The sequence below is a fragment of the Pseudophryne corroboree genome, chromosome 6 (assembly GCF_028390025.1).
Source record: "Pseudophryne corroboree isolate aPseCor3 chromosome 6, aPseCor3.hap2, whole genome shotgun sequence".
In the NCBI taxonomy this organism is placed as follows: domain Eukaryota; kingdom Metazoa; phylum Chordata; class Amphibia; order Anura; family Myobatrachidae; genus Pseudophryne; species Pseudophryne corroboree.
In genome coordinates, this window is record NC_086449.1 from 762,965,077 (window position 1) to 762,984,571 (window position 19,495).

Sequence of the window (19,495 nt, forward strand, 5' to 3'; positions counted from 1 at the left end):
CGCCAGTCACACTACACCACACAGTAGTAACCGCCAGTCACACTACACCACACAGTAGTGACCGCCAGTCACACTACACCACACAGTAGTGTCCGTCAGTCACACTACCCCACACAGTAGAGCAGACGTTCTCTGCTCCAAAAGAGTGCACCCAGAAAAAAAATGCATATATATGCACCCATATTCCGAGTAGCATTCATCCAGAGATGTGTCTGTGCTTGCATGCTTAACATCTCTACTGCCTGGTTTACTAGTAATCATCGACACCAGTGTGGACTTGCAGGATTGTAAAAAGCAATGGCCGGCCAAGTGATAGGAGTTCGAAAAGAAAAACAACTATGTGCAGTGACATACATTGCACACCAAGGAGGGGGCGTTTTCCTCCTCCCCTACACATATGGCTTGGGCCCATTACAAACCCCCCCCTTCCTCCTTAGCATCCCGGTGGACTTCCACCTGCTCTGTAATAGGTGCAAATGCTTTGCCCAGCTCTGCATAGTCTGCATTTGCAACATCGCTGCACTGTGCCTACATTAAAACGGGTGGTATTCATGTGACCGGCGGTCAGGAGACCGACGGTCACATGACCCTCCCCCAACATCCCGCCCCCTCACTATGCCAACCAACAGGGACTGTTCACACTCGTGGGTGTCCACGACACCCATAGAGTGGGAATAGAACCCGTGGCGACCAGAGGTTGCCACCGAGCCTGTAAGGGGCTTGCTGCACTTGCCCCTCCCCTCTGGGATCCCGGCGTCGGTATGCTGACCGGCGGTCAGGAGACCATCGGTCAGCCATACCACATCCCATTAAAATGTCCAGTAATAAATCATTGCCACAGTATTGGGTGCTGACAGGGGGAGGGGGCCGGTACTAAATTCCTGGGAATGATGGGGGCATGGCAAGCTTTGTAGGAGATTTACTCCCCTCCAAGACACGCATCGCTGCTTCAAGTCTGCACAATTGAAGGTCCCTATTCTTTATTCTAATAGCATGGACATGTCTCCCAGATGTAGCCATGTTCCCATTATTACCCGGACCCTCAGTATGTCCAGATGGCCCTGACGCTCTTAAGTACTTTATAGATTAAATCAAATTGTGCATGTATCTGCATTGACGGTACTTAGGAGCACCCATTACTGGAGCATGCACAGAGCAAATTCAGGCAAGATATGCTCTACAGATGTGCGTATTTTCATCTCTTGCCATATTGTATGAATAGTAGGGACTTGCTACTCCGGCTTAGAACAGAAAAATGATAGGACGTGTGCTCCTCAAGAGTGTATGAAACAGGGAAATATGCAACTCTCAGGGACACAGATATAGGTTTTGCAGTGGTACTTCAAATTCGCAGTCATAAAGGTCCAGTTTTGCATCACATTCCAGAATTTAGTTGTAAAATATAAATAAAGCTGGAAGAGACACCCCCCCCCCCCCCCGGGATCAGGACACTGTCAAATGTGACATGGACACTCACATTATGGTCTGTGCGGGTGATGGCCGGAGGGTGTGGCCAGAGTGGTGTAGGGACCGTGCAGCAGGAGACGGCTGAAGGGGCCAGCGCGTTGTGCGAAGCGGGAGACGGCCAGGGGGTGCTGGCCAGTGCGGTGTGGATGCGGAGGTGATGCGGCCATTACGTTGCAGTGCCCCTCCTCCCCGTCTGCGGCCGTCCTCATCATTCAGCAGCACTGAAGTCTGGGGGGGAGGAGCTGAGAGTAGAGAGGAGAGCGGCTCCTCCTCCACTTTGCCCAGGCACTTCAATAACTTGCGGGGAGGAGACGCTCGAGAGGAGAGCTGCCCCTCCTCCTGCTCTTGCCGGAATTTACAAACTGGGAGCCGCAGCGGCAACGTCTGTCGCCGGCATACAATGAATCAGTGTAACTCATTGTTATGTCGGCGGTTATGGGCCTCTTCACTGCGGCGGGCTGTGGGCCTATTTTCAATGGGGGGCCTGGAGCTGCAGCTCCATCCGCCCCATTGTTAATCCGGCCCTGGCGGCTCCTTATATAGAATCCGAATCTCACGAGAATCCGACAGCGGGATGATGACGTTCGGGCGCGCTTGGGTTAACCGAGCAAGGCGGGAAGATTCAAATCTGCCTCGGAACCGTGTAAAATGGGTGAAGTTCGGGGGGGTGTTCGGATTCCGACGAACCGAACCCGCTCATCACTAATATATATATATACAGTGTCGGACTGGGGCATGAAGGGCCCACCGGGGGAATGCAGTAATAGGGGCCCATACTTAGGGGTGTGGCCAGCCTACAAAGGGGGTGTGGTCAGCCTCCACAGAGAATTGAAATACACAATTGTCTTGTGCAGTGTAATGCAACATATCTACCATATATAATACAAGTGCACAGTCTGGAAACTAATCCATAGAGGAAGAAGTGGGCCTTCAGACAGTGGGGCCCACCGGTGGTTTCCCCTGTACCCCTGTGGGCCAGTCCGACTCTGTATATATATATATATATATATATATACAGTGGCGCACCCAGGGGGGGGGGGTTCCGAGTACCCAGAAACCCCCCTCCACTAAAAAAAAAATATATGTATATATATATATTTTTTTTAATAGCTGCATGAGTATTATTAATGGCTGTCTAGCGTCCTCTGCAGCCTGCTGTCCTCCTGGTGGCACTTGTAAGTGCAATAAAAGTTTACTTTATTTTAATTATAGTACATATATATCCATGTGCATACATATATACACATGTATATAAATACATACATATAAACACACACACACACACACACATATGATATATATATATATATATACATACATGTGTATATATATGTGTACTGTATGTGTGTGTACACATATATATATATATATATGTATGCATGTTTAATATGCTATGTATATGTGTATATGTATGTGTGTGTGTATGTGTATATATATATATATATATATATGTGTAGATATATATATATATATATATATATATATATATACACACACACACAGACACACTAGTTTTACGGACCCAGCATATACTGGGTCACCTCAGTCCCCACCCCCGTGATTGGCTCCGCCCAGTTCTGGAAACCCCCCCATGCAAATCCTGCGTTTGCCACTGATATATATATATATATATATAGAGAGAGAGAGAGAGAGAGTAAAATGCAAATATCACTGACTCATCACAAAATCTCCTAAACCATAAGGACTGGGAACATGAAATCTGGACAGTAGCTTGCTTTTGTGACGTAGGTGCCCACTAAAAAAATTTCAAAATTCCACACACAAAGGGGTTAAAAGGGGTGAGTTGATTATTGGGAATTCCCCCCTTACAGAGGAGAGTTGAGACAGCCCACCCAGCCAGGGCTATAAAGAATGCATGGTGACGGCGATACCAAGTCGCGGAGGCAGGAGGACACAATGCTTTGTTCCTGGACCTCCTTCCCAGTGGAAGTTGCAGAGCAGTCCATAATTCAAATAGGGGAGCCACATCAACTGCCACCCCTAAAAACTGTCAAACATCACTGGGTGTGGCTCCCCTATTTGAATAATGGACTGCTCCAAAACTGCCACTGGCAAGGAAGTGCAGCCTTATGGTTCAGGAGATTTTGTGATGAGTCAGTGGTATTTGCCTTTTATATATAGAGATTTCAGATGTAAGTACTTAACCAACCTATTTCTAGTAAGCAGAGGATAGTGTCTCAATTATCAGAGGTTAACCTGTCACTTGTCACTTGAACTAAACATTGCCGAACCTCTCAGAGAGCAATAGAAGGAAAGGAGAGATAGATATGTTGACTCTGAAATCCATTAAAGGAAAGCTTGATAGTCAGCAACTGTTTATCTGCTGTGTAAAGTGTACCGACAGCTCTCCCAGTGACCTTAAGTGTTGGGCGAATATCTTTACCTTTTTACCTCAAAGGAGGAGCCCTATGCAGGCGCCCACACATGTGCGGCAGTCCCGCCGCCGCCAGATCCAACTGCAGCATGCTGCGGTAGGGCCGGATGACAGGACGGCGGGATTTCAATGAGAACACATACAATTCAATGTATGTGTTCACACAGTGCAGCTGTGCCGCACTATATTCCATGGAAATCCTGTGTGTCACTGGCCGGATCCACAGAACACGATCCGTGTGAACACAAAAAAATCCTCCTGCCAAGCAGGTCCCGTTCAGCAGGACCTGCTTGGCCGCAATGTGTGCCCCTAGCCTAAGGAGAATGAGAAGCTAAGCAGGTAGACCTAGGGCCCTTTGAAATAGAGTCAGCCTATCCCTGCAAACCTTACATATTTAGCATGCAGAGGGCGGAGTTTGGCCTGTCATCCCAGCATTTCCAGCATTGAGCAGGACAGCATCAGAGGCAGGACGGAGCAAAGAAGGAGCCGGATTATTCTCCTCAGTGCCAGACTTTTGACAGCATCAATCCGGGGAAGGCCCGCCAGGAGGTGTGGCCTGACAAATATTGGCATTATGCTAGAAATTCTGTAGCGAAGCACGGGTATTCAGCTAGTACTGTATTTATATGTGCACATCAGGGACGGCTCCAGGCCTACTAGCACCCTGAGCGAGAAACTTTCATAGCACCCCCCCCCCCCCATGCGCACGCCGAAGGCGCACGCGCTCCTGGAAAAGTGGGCGTGGCCTCGCAACTTCATATTATCAAACTATAAATAAATATATTTTCACACAACCTCTACGCACACAATTAGCTCTTGAGCCACATGCGGCTCTTTCTTTATTCAGATGTGGCTCCTGACACTCAAAGTCACATGACCACAACAGATCTGGAAACTGCTGCATGCCAGCCAGACACGCAGCAACACTACGGAGACGAAGAACTGAGACACCAGCAAACAGAGGACATATAAGGGGCTGCTGCAATGGCACGAGTTGGGGGGCAGCATTAGTGACATGCGGGTGTGCTGCAGTGACACAAGGGGGAGCTGGCTGGAGTGACATAGGAGGGTCTTGGCAGGAGAGACAATGGGGGAACTGACTGGATTGACACAGGAGGGTGCTCGCAGGAGTGGCACATGGAGGAGCTTGCTGGAGTAACACAGGAGGGTGCTGGCAGGAGTGACACATTGACACATGGGTGAGCTGGCTGGAGTAACACAGGATGGTGCTGGCAGGAGTGACACATTGACACATGGGGGAGCTGGCTGGAGTAACACAGGAGGGTGCTGGCAGGAGTGACACATTGACACATGTGTGAGCTGGCTGGAGTAACACAGGATGGTGCTGGCAGGAGTGACACATTGACACATGGGGGAGCTGGCTGGCGTGACACAGGAGGGTGCTGGCAGGAGTGACATTGACACATGGGGGAGCTGGCTGGAGTGACACAGGAGGGTGTTGGCAGGAGTAGCACATGGAGGAGCTGACTGGAGTGGCACCGGAGGGTGCTGGCAGGAGTGACACATGGGGGAGCTGGCAGGAGTAACACATGGGGGAGCTGGCTGGAGTGACACAGGAGGGTGCTGGCTAGAGTGACACAGGAGGGTTATGGCTGGAGTGACACAGGAGGGTGTTGGCAGGAGTAGCACATGGAGGAGCTGGCTGGAGTGACACCGGAGGGTGCTGGCAGGAGTGACACATGGGGGAGCTGGCAGGAGTGACACATGGGGGAGCTGGCAGGAGTAACACATGGGGGAGCTGGCTGGAGTGACACCGGAGGGTGCTGGCAGGAGTGACACATGGGGGAGCTGGCAGGAGTAACACATGGGGGAGCTGGCTGGAGTGACACAGGAGGGTGCTGGCTGGAGTGACACATTGACACATGGGGGAGCTGGCTGGAGTGACACATTGACACATGGGGGAGCTGGCTGGAGTGACACATTGACACATGGGGAAGCTGGCTGGAGTGACACAGGAGGGTTCTGGCTGGAGTGACACATGGTGGAGCTAAAGTGTATTATGTGAATATGGCTTTTTCAATATACTTTATGTGGATCTGTCTTTTTCAATGTATTTTATGTTGGTTCTGGTTTTAAAATGTATTTCATTTGGCTCTGGCTTTTTCAATGTATTTTATAGCATGGGCGTGGCCTAGCAGGTACAATGCTATCCATTTTTGCACACGCACCTTCTGCTCGGTGTCGGCTCTTTGACTCACCTAACAAGATTTGTTGGCTCTTTGTCTCTGACTGGTTGGCCACCCCTCGTCTACAGTATAGTGCTAGATACACATAATGTCTACAGTAGTGCAGTGTCAGATAGACATGATATGCCCCCAGCAGTGCCAGCTACACATGATATGCCCACCAGCAGTGCCAGCTACACATGATATGCCCCCCAGCAATGCCAGATAGACATGATATGCCCCCCAGCAGTGCCAGATAGACATGATATGCCCCCAAGCAGTGCCAGATACACATGTTATGCCCCCCAGCAGTGCCAGATAGACATGATATGCCCCCCAGCAGTGCCAGATACACATGATATGCCCCCAGCAGTGCCAGATACACCGATATGCAACCTAGCAGTGCCAGCTACACATGATATGCCCCCCAGCAGTGCAGATACACATGATCTGCCCCCCAGCAGTGTCAGATACACATGTCCCCACAGTGCCAGATACATATATGCCCCCAGTGCCAGATACATAAATGTCAACACAGTGCCAGATACATATATGCCCCCCATAGTGCCAGGTACATATATGCCCCCACAGTGCCAGGTACGTATATGCCCCCACAGTGCCAGGTACATAAATGCCCCCACAGTGCCAGATACATATATGCCCCCCACAGTGCCAGGTACATATATGACCCCACAGTGCCAGTTACATATATGCCCCCACAGTGCCAGATACATAAATGCCCCCACAGTGCCAGGTACATAAATGTTCCCACAGTGCCAGATACATGTCTCCAGAGTGCCAGATATGCCCCACAGAACCTGTGCCGGTGACGAGAGAGGGGGAGTGCTGTGTGCCGCGGGTGGACTAAAGCTGAACTACTCAGACGCCAGCGCACACAGTGCGCACAGAGCAATTTAGCAGGCTGGCTCCAGGCTCCAATATGGTGGTGCCACCGTGTGCGGTGCCCATTAAGGTTGGAGCACTGCACGGCCACTCAATTCGAACATGCCTGGAGCAGGCCCTGGTGCACATATACACACACACATAAAAATGTCCACCCACCATATTTAACTTACCAACAGGGTCAGATGCAGCAGTAGCACAGCAGCCAGCCTAGTCGGTTACTGGGTGCATCACGTTATTAGGCCCTGCCCCCGTGCAGTGTTATTTGTGGGTCTTTAGAGAGGAGCAGGAACAAACACCATGAGGGGGCATGGCTTATATTGTAGAGTGAAGCTCCATTTCAAGCAAAAAGATAGGATAGGACTGGTACAGCACATCATTGTCAGAGCAATAAATACAAAAGCTGGAACTCAATTGATCTTATTTTGTTATATCAGAATTTACATATACTGTATCCTATATAATAAAAGGATAACGGCTCCTCGCCTCTGCTATCTGCACCAATGGCCACTGGAGGCAGCCACACAGACCAAATGAAAATAAAAGTGATCATGCAGGGACATGCTGCTAATTATGTAAAAACACTGATCTAACACTTTCACACTTGCTGAATATGAAGAGAGGGTACTGGAGAGAGAGAGAGAGAGAGAGAGAGAGAGAGAGAGAGAGTGGGGATAGGGATAGGATTTTGGTGTGGCAGATGCCATTTATAACACCCTTTTATATTCACAATTGACTGGATTTTCTATCCTTTTTGATTTCCACTTACGGTTTCGTTAATCTAACGCTGCTCCTCACCTCTGTGGTGCCGCTGGCAGCCACTGGAAAGTCAAGGACACACAAACTATGTACACTGCACCCCCCATCATATACTGACCATATATACACACTGCACCCTCATACCCCTCCATATAGTGCCCCCTATATACAGGGCACATCCCTTCTCCATATACTGCTTCCGGGCGCCATATACCGCATACTCTGCACTAGTTGCTAACAAGCCTATTGATCACTGTGTGAGATTTGCTCGGTATTGTTGCATTTAGCAATTTTATTTCACAGCCTGATAAAAGGGTCTCAGTGGTCTGCTGCCCTTGCTGATCATTGTGTATCACTGTCTCCATCTCAGGTCATGTGTGTATAATGTATTCCAAATAAAGTACTTCCAGTCCAAGACAGCATATTGAGGAGCAACCCTCGTTCTCCCTTACCAGGACCTGGGCCAGAAAGTGAGATGCATATGTTGTTCTCCTGTGGTGCCCTGATAAATGTTTCATACAAATTCTGAGGTACAGTGCACAAAAAACAAAGTGCCTGATTCAGTTTTACGCAATATACAGTAGTTGATGCAAGAGATCATAACTCTTCATAGCCCTGTAATTCTGTCTACAAAATGCCTACAACATTTAGCCTACATGCGAATGCCCATCTTGCTGGAGCTTGTGCAGAACGAAAACATGCAAGATACTCCAGAAAGAATAAGCATTCATCGCTGCATTGGCCTATAACAAGTCATTTTATATGAACTATTGAAGCTGGAGAGCGCTACTGTGCATACTCCATATTGGTAAGGCAAGTCACCTTGACGCAAGCTGTGGAGATGAGATGAGGGGTTGACGGATGAAGAAAGTGATGAGGGGATGAAGGATGTAATGAGGGACTGAGGAAGGTGATGAGGGGCTGAAGATGGTGATCATGAGCTGAGGAAGATGTTGAGGGATGAAGAAGATGATGATGGTCTGTGGCTCAGGAAGGTGATGGGCTGAGGCCTGAGGAAGGTGATGAGGACTGAGGGCATTGCTGAGGGCTGAGGAAGATGATGGAGGCTGGGGGTGGTGCTGAGAAATAAGGAAGGTGAAAATGGGCTGAGGAAGGTGATGAGGGGCTGAGGATGGTGATGAGGGGCTGAGTAAGGGGATGAGGGGCTGAGGAAGGTGATGAGGGCTGAGGGCATTGCTGAGGGCTGGGGAAGGTGATGGGGGCTGAGGAAGGTGATGAGAGACTGAAGAAGGCAAAGAGGGGCTGAGCATGGTGATGAGGGGCTAAGAATAGTGATGAAGGGTTGAGGAAGGTGATGAGGGGCTGATGATGGTGATGAGGTGCTGTGAAAGGTGATGAGGGGCTGAGGATAGTTAAGAGGGGGTGAGAAAGGTGATGAGGGGCTGATGATGGTGATGAGGTACTGAGGAAGGTGATGAGGAGCTGAGGATGGTGATTACGGGTTGAGGAAGGTGATGAGGGGCTGAGGATGGTTATGAGGGGTTGAGGATGGTGATGAGTGGCTGAGGATGGTGATGAGGGGCTGATGATGGTGGTGAGGGGTTGAGAAAGGTGATGAGGGCTGAGGATGGTGATGAGGGGTTGAAGAAGGTGATAAGGGGCTGATGATTTTGATGAGGGGATGAGGATGGTGATGAGGGACTGTTGCTCAGGATGGTGATGAGGGACTGAAGAAGGTGATGAGGGGCTGAGAACAGCTATGAGGGGCTGAAAAAGCTGATTAGAGGGTGATGTGACAAAGGCTAAGAAAGGTGATGAGGTGTGGGAGGGAGCTGGTTCCAACCCACTGGACTGTTCAAGACCCTATGGAGGCTTGCACTTACTGGTCTGGAGACTAGTCTCCTGCAATTAGCTCTGCAGCTGTGTGTGACAGCCCAGTAAGTGAGGTCACTTTGTTTTCTATAGGAGGCTGTTGTGCATCAATGTTTGTATTTTTGCTGTGGGAGCAATAAATCAGTGTTTATTATGTTTTTTTCCTGCAGGGGCAATCTTGGAATCAGTGTGTTTTATTTATTCCTGTGTTGTCCTATTTTGTCCAGTGCCCTACAATTCTTGATGGCAGCCCTGGTACTAAGACTCTGCAATACCACTGCCACCTGTACACACATATTCCAAAATGAACAACCTTTCTGCAATTCATTTTTTGCAAGGTTATTCTAATGCATGAGACCTCCAGAATCTGCCATATTCCATATAATCCTGAATAGTTTTTTGTCTTCATAGGGAAGAGACATTTATAATATTCACAAAAAATGTGTAGAATGCTGAAGATATTTTTATAGGATTTTTCAACAGGATTTATCTATGCAAACAATATTTCACCTAACAAGCAAAGTATAGCAATTGAAGGCGCACAGCAAGAAGTCACTCAGATATGACACAATGCAGCATTTTTATTTAATTTTAGTGGAGGCGACATCATACAGTGCATTGAATATGGTCTTCTACAGCCAGTGTGCTATGCATCTTAAGTTTCTTAATGATGGCAAATACATGACAAACAGTATTGCTCACTATTGGAATGGAAATATGAGTAAATGAAAGAAATCAATTCATAGAAGTTGTATTTAATATTTCATTTAAATCGGTTTTGTTTTAAGTCACTGTTTTTGAAGAAGGCGTAATAATTGTTCTTAAATAACTTAGTGATTAATGTTGAAAAAACTGGACAAGTGTAATAGTTGCCCATAGCAACCAATTAGCACCAACCTATCATTTTATAGAATGCATTTGATAAATGCTTCCTCCTCAGAATCAGTATGAAATATCAATCAAAATCCCGATGGTCAAAATCCCGACAACAATTGACAGACGGTCAAAATCCCGACAAGGTCAAGATACCGACATTTAAAATGCTGACAGGTCAAAAAGTCGACAAGAGTTTTTCATTGCTTTTTGGTGTGTATGTCGACATAGGTCGACTTGGACACCATATAAGTATATCTGCGTCCCCTCGCATGGCTTGCTGCTCTCGGCATGCTTCGGGTATTATATTCCCCCCCCCAGGTCCACTGGGATGGTAAAGTATGAACAAGTCAGTTTCAATGAACAAATCACGAAAAACTCATGTCGACTTTTTGACCTGTCGACATTTTAAATGTCAGTATTATGACCTTGTCGGTATTTTGAGCATTTCGGGATTTTGACCGTCGGTCAATGGTTGTCGGTATTTTGACTGTCTGGATTTTGATTGTAGGTAAATTGACCGCATCCCTCCTCAAAGCCAACATTGACTATGGACAGAGATTGACATTTATTTCTGTGCACGCAATAAACCTCAACCGAGGTGCTCCATAATTGAACAACTGTGAATGGTTACATTTGGATGATATACACTAGGCTAAGAGGGAGAACATCCTAATAGCCAAACTATATATAACATAGGGGGAAATTTAAGAGCTAAGAGCTGATTGGTTAGTACTTTACTATAATAAAAGCATGAAAGATCTCCTGTGGATTCAGTATGATTTACCGGCGGACAGGATGCCGGCTGTCAATACCACCCACCAGAATAACAGCAGCGGGGCGAGCGCAAAGAGTCCCCTTGCGGGCTCGAGGCTCTTGCCACGCTGCAGGTTCGGTGGCTCGCTGTGCTTGCCACAGGATCTATTCCCACTCTAGGGGTGTCATGGACACCTACGAGTGGGAATAGTCCTGTTGAGCCTGGGATTCCAGCTGGCGTCAAATTAAACACATCCCTCTCTTCTCCTATGTGATGTTTCAGCTACAGTAGGTAAGTACAGTATCTGAAATACATTTTCATTTCATACTTAACATAGAATTTGACGGCAGATAAGAACCACCAGGCCCATCCAGTCTGCCCCTTTTTTATCATTTAGGTAATCTCAACCCTTTTTGAACCTTATTTCTTTGTAAGGATGTTCATATGCTTATCCCAAGCATGTTTAAATTGCTCTACAGTCTTAGCCTCTACCACCTCTGATGGGAAAAAGGAAAAGAGGGCGCCCATAACCTTCAACCCTGGAGAAGTTCCTAATGCTGCATAATTTGGAAAAAGGGGAGATTGCCAACCCCTAAAAAGAATACAATAGCAAACAAAGAAAACCAATCTGTGCGCAGAAGGAAGAGTCAATTTAATTTTTTTTTAATTAATAATCCAATATTGGATTATATCAACTAAAATACGATGAATTTTCACTGAGAGTTAAACATATCCAAAAAGTAACTACAGGCTGGCCAGCCACTGTGGACATTGTATAATTATTAATTCATCATAAAGAACTTAAACTGTGTTATTTGAATTACGTCCTGAATTTGTCACGATCCGGGTATCTGGACGCCATTTCTTACCTATCAGATGCCTCCAAAGGTTGGCTCAGCGCTCCAGGACCGGATCCCATCTGTTATCCTGATGTTTACATTCCTGTATCCTCTCCTGTCACTCTGAGACGCGGTCACAGTAAACGCCATATTACACCTGGCATGGCGTCTCCCGCGGCCTCCGCCGCCGTCCCTGAGCTTCTGCATGCAGAGTGTCTGAGTGGCGATTACGTCAGCCGCGGCCTCCGCTGTGTCCGCGTGGTTGGATGTGCACCTCTCAGCTTGGCGCCTCCTGTCTCCGGTGGCCGGCGCCGCCATTACTGTTTTCATTACCACATGGATTACAAACCAAACTTCCCTCCAAGTGTCTGCATGGGCGCAGCCATCTTGGATTCTGTCTGCTGATCATTTCCACCAATCTGTTCTCAGTATTGATAATCTGCATAATTGCCTAGCCAATCCCTTCCTTGCTGCAGGTATAAATACACTGTGCCTGAGCAAGGAAGGCGTCAGTGCTTTGGTTGTCAAACCTAGTTCCTGTTTGTCTCTCTCCTGTGATTGTCTTCCAGGTTCCAGCTCCTGTCTCAAGACTTCCACCATAGAGACCCGCACCAGCATTCCACCTGCGGTGTAGCCTGACTCTCCGATCCATTGTGGATTCATCTGTTTCCAGCTACAACATTACCTGCTTCCAGCCCAGCTTCCAGCAGAGTACAGCTTCTCTTAAAGGGCCGGTGTCCTTTCTACAGTTTACCATTCTCCACCGGTATTATTATTTCTCCGCTCTCAAACTCTACATTTCATTCATATTGCATCGCTCTCAAGCTTCATTTATTATCTAACTGGTTCCAGCCAGTATCCACTCCGTGCCAACATCTGTCTGGTTCCAACCAGAACCCACAGCAGCTATTTTATTTACAGCAGTCCAGCTTTCCCTGGAACACCAGCTGGTACGATCCTGGGCTTTCTTCATTGCTACAGTCAGGCCTGGTAAGGACTTTCCAACTCACAGATAGTAAGAACTGTCTCATACTACCAGAGCTCTGTGGCCCCTGCCACCCTGTAGTACCCAGGAACTGTATTATTTCTCTGCTGATTTTATGTTTCTTTTACTGCTACTGTGATGCATGGAGTTTGTCATAAATAAACATCATTGACTTTTATTCAAGTTGTCGTGGTCACGCCTTCGGGCGGTTCTTCTTCATGTTACTTACATGTCGAGGGGTCTGATACAACCTCCCAGGTTCCGGTACATCTCAACCCTACAACTGAGGCTGCCTCCCGTCAGCTCAGGCCCTCAGTTGTGACAGTAAGCACTGACCTAATGAATCCAGCCGGAGACCAGGATCAAGCGGCCAGGCCGATGCAAGAACTGGCAGCCCGACTAGAACATCAGGAGGCTGCACAGGGCCACATCATCCGCTGTCTCCAGGATCTCTCTACTCGGCTGGATGGGATTCAGACAACTCTCCGTGGATCAGGCGCTTCTGGTGCGTCAACCACAGTGACTCCAGCTATAACCCCACCCACCTTACCCATTTCTGCTCCACGTCTTCATCTTCCAACGCCAGTAAAATTTGACGGATCTCCAAGATTCTGCAGGGGATTTCTCAACCAGTGTGAGATTCAGTTTGAGCTACAACCTGGCAATTTTCCCAGTGACCGTACAAAAATTGCCTACATTATTTCTCTTCTCAGTGGCTCAGCCCTTGATTGGGCATCACCGTTATGGGAGAGGTCCGACACCCTGCTATCTTCTTACACTGCATTCGTGTCAACATTCAGGCGCATCTTCGACGAGCCAGGCCGGGTAACCTCAGCTTCATCCGAGATTCTCCGTTTACGCCATGGGTCACGTACTGTAGGACAATATCTGATACAGTTCCAGATCCTGGCATCCGAACTGGCATGGAACGACGAGGCCCTGTATGCTGCATTCTGGCATGGCTTATCTGAGCGTATTAAAGATGAGTTAGCTACCAGAGACTTACCCTCTAAGTTAGATGAGCTAATCTCACTCTGCACGAAAGTTGATTTACGTTTCAGAGAGAGAGCAACTGAGCGTGGAAGATCATCTGCTCCAAAATCTTCTGCTCCTCCTCCTCGCCAACTGTCACCAACTAAAGATGAGCCCATGCAAATTGGTCATTCCCGTTTAACTCCTGCTGAGCGCCGAAGACGTCTCTCCGAGTCTCTCTGTCTTTATTGTGCAGCTCCGTCTCACACCATTAATGCCTGTCCCAAACGTCCGGGAAACTCCAAATCCTAGCTCGCCAAGGAGAGGGCCGGCTAGGAGTAATGATCTCCTCTCCATCTCCTCAAGATTGTAATCTCCCAGTCTCGCTTCAAGTTGCTCAACGTTATCGGAACGTCATTGCCCTCCTTGATTCCGGAGCAGCTGGGAACTTTATTACCGAAGCCTATGTTAAACGGTGGTCCCTACCCACCGAGAGACTTCCTTCGTCCATTTCTTTAACTGCCGTGGATGGCAGCAAAATTTTTGATGCAGTTATTTCTTTAAGGACTCTACCAGTTCGTCTGAGAGTGGGAGTTCTTCATTCCGAACTTATTTCTTTTTTAGTGATTCCAAGAGCCACACATCCTGTGGTCCTGGGCCTTCCATGGCTCCGTCTTCACAATCCTACAATTGATTGGACGACTACGCAAATCCTGGCATGGGGTTCCTCCTGTGCTGAGACATGTTTGTTTAAAGTATTGCCTGTCTGTTCTTCCTCCCCCTGGTCGTCTGATGTTCCACCTCCTCCATATCAAGATTTCACGGATGTGTTCAGTAAAGCTTCTGCTGATATCCTTCCTCCTCATAGAGAATGGGACTGCCCGATTGATCTCGTTCCAGGGAAGGTTCCACCTCGAGGCCGAACTTATCCGTTGTCTCTGCCTGAGACGCATTCTATGGAGGAATACATTAAAGAGAACCTAGCAAAGGGGTTCATTCGACCTTCTTCTTCTCCAGCCGGCGCAGGCTTCTTTTTTGTAAAGAAGAAAGATGGTGGTCTGCGGCCGTGCATCAACTACAGAGGTTTGAACGACATTACCATCAAGAACCGTTATCCTTTACCCCTGATTACTGAGCTCTTTGATAGAGTTAGCGGAGCTACCATCTTTACAAAGCTGGACTTGAGAGGTGCGTACAATCTCATCCGGATCCGTGAGGGTGACGAGTGGAAGACCGCCTTTAACACCCGTGACGGACATTATGAGTACCTCGTCATGCCCTTCGGATTGAGCAATGCTCCAGCTGTCTTCCAGCATTTTGTCAATGAGATCTTCAGAGACATTCTATACCGTCATGTCGTGGTCTATCTAGACGATATCCTCATTTTTGCCAACGATTTAGAGGAACATCGTTTTTGGGTTAAAGAGGTTCTGTCCCGTCTCCGTGTCAATCATCTCTATTGTAAATTAGAGAAATGCGTCTTTGAAGTCAAGTCCATTCCGTTTCTAGGGTACATTGTGTCCGGTTCCGGACTAGAGATGGATCCTGAGAAACTACAAGCAATTCAAAATTGGCCGGTACCCTTAACCCTCAAAGGGGTCCAGAGGTTCTTGGGGTTCGCCAACTATTACCGAAAGTTTATACGAGACTTTTCCACCATTGTGGCGCCTATTACTGCTTTCACTAAGAAGGGTGCTAACCCGTCCAAGTGGTCTGAAGAAGCCATGCAAGCATTTCATCTTTTAAAACAAAGGTTCATCTCTGCGCCTGTTCTGAAACAGCCTGACATCGACTCTCCTTTCATCTTAGAGGTGGATGCCTCCTCCGTTGGAGTAGGAGCGGTGTTATCTCAGAGGGCTAAAGATGGCCATTTACACCCTTGCAGTTTCTTCTCCCGGAAGTTCTCCCCAGCTGAGCGCAACTATGCCATTGGCGACCAGGAGTTGCTAGCCATCAAGCTCGCTCTAGAAGAGTGGAGGTATCTGTTGGAGGGAGCTTCTCATTCAATCACCATACTTACAGACCACAAGAACCTTTTATATCTGAAAGGCGCACAATGTCTCAACCCTCGTCAGGCCAGATGGGCACTTTTCTTTTCCAGGTTCGACTTTAAACTCCAGTTCTGTCCGGGCTCTCAGAATCGCAAGGCCGATGCCCTTTCCCGCTCATGGGAGCAAGAAAATGAGTCAGAGTCTTCAGACAAGCATCCTATTATAAATCCGTTGGCATTCTCCACGGTAGGGATGGACTCTACGCCCCCATCAGGGAAAAGTTTTGTGAAACCGATGCTAAGGAAGAAGCTCATGCATTGGGCCCATGCTTCCCGTTTTGCCGGACATACAGGTATCCAAAAAACCCTGGAGTTTATCTCTAGGTCCTATTGGTGGCCAACTCTGAAAAAGGACGTCTTGGAGTTTATTGCATCTTGCCCAAAGTGTGCTCAACATAAGGTATCCCGCCAGTCGCCTGCGGGGCAACTGGTTCCACTATCTGTTCCCCTTCGACCTTGGACCCATTTGTCGATGGATTTTATTACAGATTTACCCATGTGCAACAAGTTCAATACCATCTGGGTGGTAGTTGACCGGTTCACCAAGATGGCACACTTCATTCCTCTCACCGGTCTTCCGTCAGCTTCCAAGTTGGCTCAAGTATTCATACAAGAGATCTTCTGACTCCACGGCCTTCCTGAAGAAATTATCTCAGATCGAGGAGTTCAATTCACAGCCAAATTCTGGCGAAGTTTATGTCAAGTCCTCCAAGTCAAGCTAAAGTTTTCCACGGCTTACCATCCTCAGACCAATGGTCAAACCGAGAGGGTGAATCAGGACTTGGAGACCTTCCTCCGCATCTATGTGTCCTCCTCTCAAGATGACTGGGTTCAATTACTTCCCTGGGCCGAGTTCTGTCATAACAACCAGTATCATTCTTCATCTGCTTCAACACCATTCTTCACTAACTTTGGATTCCACCCTAAAGTCCCTGAGTTCCAACCGCTTCCAGCAACTTCTGTTCCCGCAGTGGATATCACCTTGCATCAGTTTGCCAATATCTGGAAGAGCGTACGATCAGCTCTGCTCAAGGCATCGTTCAGGTACAAGAAGTTTGCGGATAAGAAGCGTCGAGCAGTTCCTGCTCTCAAGGTGGGTGATCGGGTATGGTTATCCACGAAGAATTTGAGGTTAAGAGTTCCCAGTATGAAGTTTGAACCTCGCTATATCGGTCCTTTCAAGATTGAACAAGTCATCAATCCTGTTGCTTACAGACTCCAGTTGCCTCCCTTCTTAAAAATACCCAGGACATTCCATGTTTCCCTGTTGAAACCACTGATCTTGAATCGGTTTCATTCCTCACTTCCTCCAACTCCGAAAGTCCAAACTCAACGAGGCGTTGAGTATGAAGTAGCCAAGATCCTGGACTCACGTCACCGTTACGGTCAACTACAATATCTTATTGACTGGAAGGGTTATGGCCCTGAGGAACTTTCATGGACCAATGCTTCTGATGTCCATGCTCCTGCCTTGGTCCGGAGATTCCATTCCAAGTTTCCTCAAAAGTGTCACGATCCGGGTATCTGGACGCCATTACTTACCCTTCAGATGCCTCCTAAGGCGGGCTCAGCGTTCCAGGACCGGATTCCGCTGTTCCTGAGTTTCCACATGCAGAGTGTCAGAGTGGTGTTTTCATCAGCCGCGGCCTCCGCTGTGCCCGCGTGGTTAAATGTGCATCTATCAGCCTGGCGTCTCCTGTCTCCGGTGGCCGGCGCCGCCATTACTGTTTCCCAGACCACATGGATTACAAACCAAACTTCCCTCCAAGTGTCTGCATGGGCGCAGCCATCTTGGATTTTGTCATCTGATCATTTCCACCAATCTGCTGTCTGTATTGTTGTTTTGCATAATTGCCTAGCCAACCCCTTCCTTGCTGCAGGTATAAGTAAGCTGTGCCTGAGCAAGGAAGACGTCAGTGCTTTGGTTGTCAAACCTAGTTCCTGTTTGTCTCTCTCCTGTGATTGTCTTCCAGGTTCCAGCTCCTGTCTCAAGACTTCCACCATAGAGACCCGCACCAGCATTCCACCTGCGGTGTAGCCTGACTCTCCAATCCATTGTGGATTCATCTGTTTCCAGCTACAACATTACCTGCTTCCAGATCAGCTTCCAGCAGAGTACAGCTTCCCTTAAAGGGCCGGTGTCCTTTCTACACTTTACCACTCTCCACCGGTATTATTATTTCTCCGCTCTCAAATTCTACATTTCAGTTCATATTTCATCGCTCCCAAGTTCATTTATTATTTAACTGGTTCCAGCCAGTATCCACTCCGTGCTAACAACAGTCTGGTTCCAGACAGTATCCACAGCAGCTGTTTTACCTTCAGCAACCCAGCTTTTCCTGGAACACCAGCTGGCACAATCCTGGGTTATCTCCATTGCTACAGTCGGGCCTGGTAAGGACTTTCCATCTAGTAGATCATAAGAACTATCTCACACTACCAGTGCCCTGTGGCTCCTGCCATCCTGTAGTACCCAGGAACTGTATTTATTATTTGCTGACTTTTACGTTTTCTTTTACTGCTGCTGTGTTGCGGAGTTGTCATAATAAACATCATTGACTTTTATCCAAGTTGTCGTGGTCACGCCTTCGGGCAGTTATTATTCATGTTACTTACATGTCCAGGGGTCTGATACAACCTCCCAGGTTCCGGTACATCTCAGCCCCTACAACTGAGGCTGCCTCCCGTCAGCTCAGGCCCTCAGTTGTGACAGTAAGCACTGACCTAATGAATCCAGCCGGAGACCAGGATCAAGCGGCCAGGCCGATGCAAGAACTGGCAGCCCGACTAGAACATCAGGAGGCTGCACAGGGCCACATCATCCGCTGTCTCCAGGATCTCTCTACTCGGCTGGATGGGATTCAGACAACTCTCCGTGGATCAGGCGCATCTGGTGCGTCAACCACAGTGACTCCAGCTATAACCCCACCCACCTTACCCATTTCTGCTCCACGTCTTCATCTTCCAACGCCAGCAAAATTTGACGGATCTCCAAGATTCTGCAGGGGATTTCTCAACCAGTGTGAGATTCAGTTTGAGCTACAACCTGACAATTTTCCCAGTGACCGTACAAAAATTGCCTACATCATCTCTCTTCTCAGTGGCTCCGCCCTTGACTGGGCATCACCATTATGGGAGAGGTCCGACACCCTGCTATCTTCTTACACTGCATTCGTGTCAACATTCAGGCGCATCTTCGACGAGCCAGGCCGGGTAACCTCAGCTTCATCCGAGATTCTCCGTTTACGCCAGGGGTCACGTACTGTAGGACAATATCTGATACAGTTCCAGATCCTGGCATCCGAACTGGCATGGAACGACGAGGCCCTGTATGCTGCATTCTGGCATGGCTTATCTGAGCTTATTAAAGATGAGTTAGCTACCAGAGACTTACCTTCTAAGTTAGATGAGCTAATCTCACTCTGCACGAAAGTTGATTTACGTTTCAGAGAGAGAGCAACTGAGCGTGGAAGATC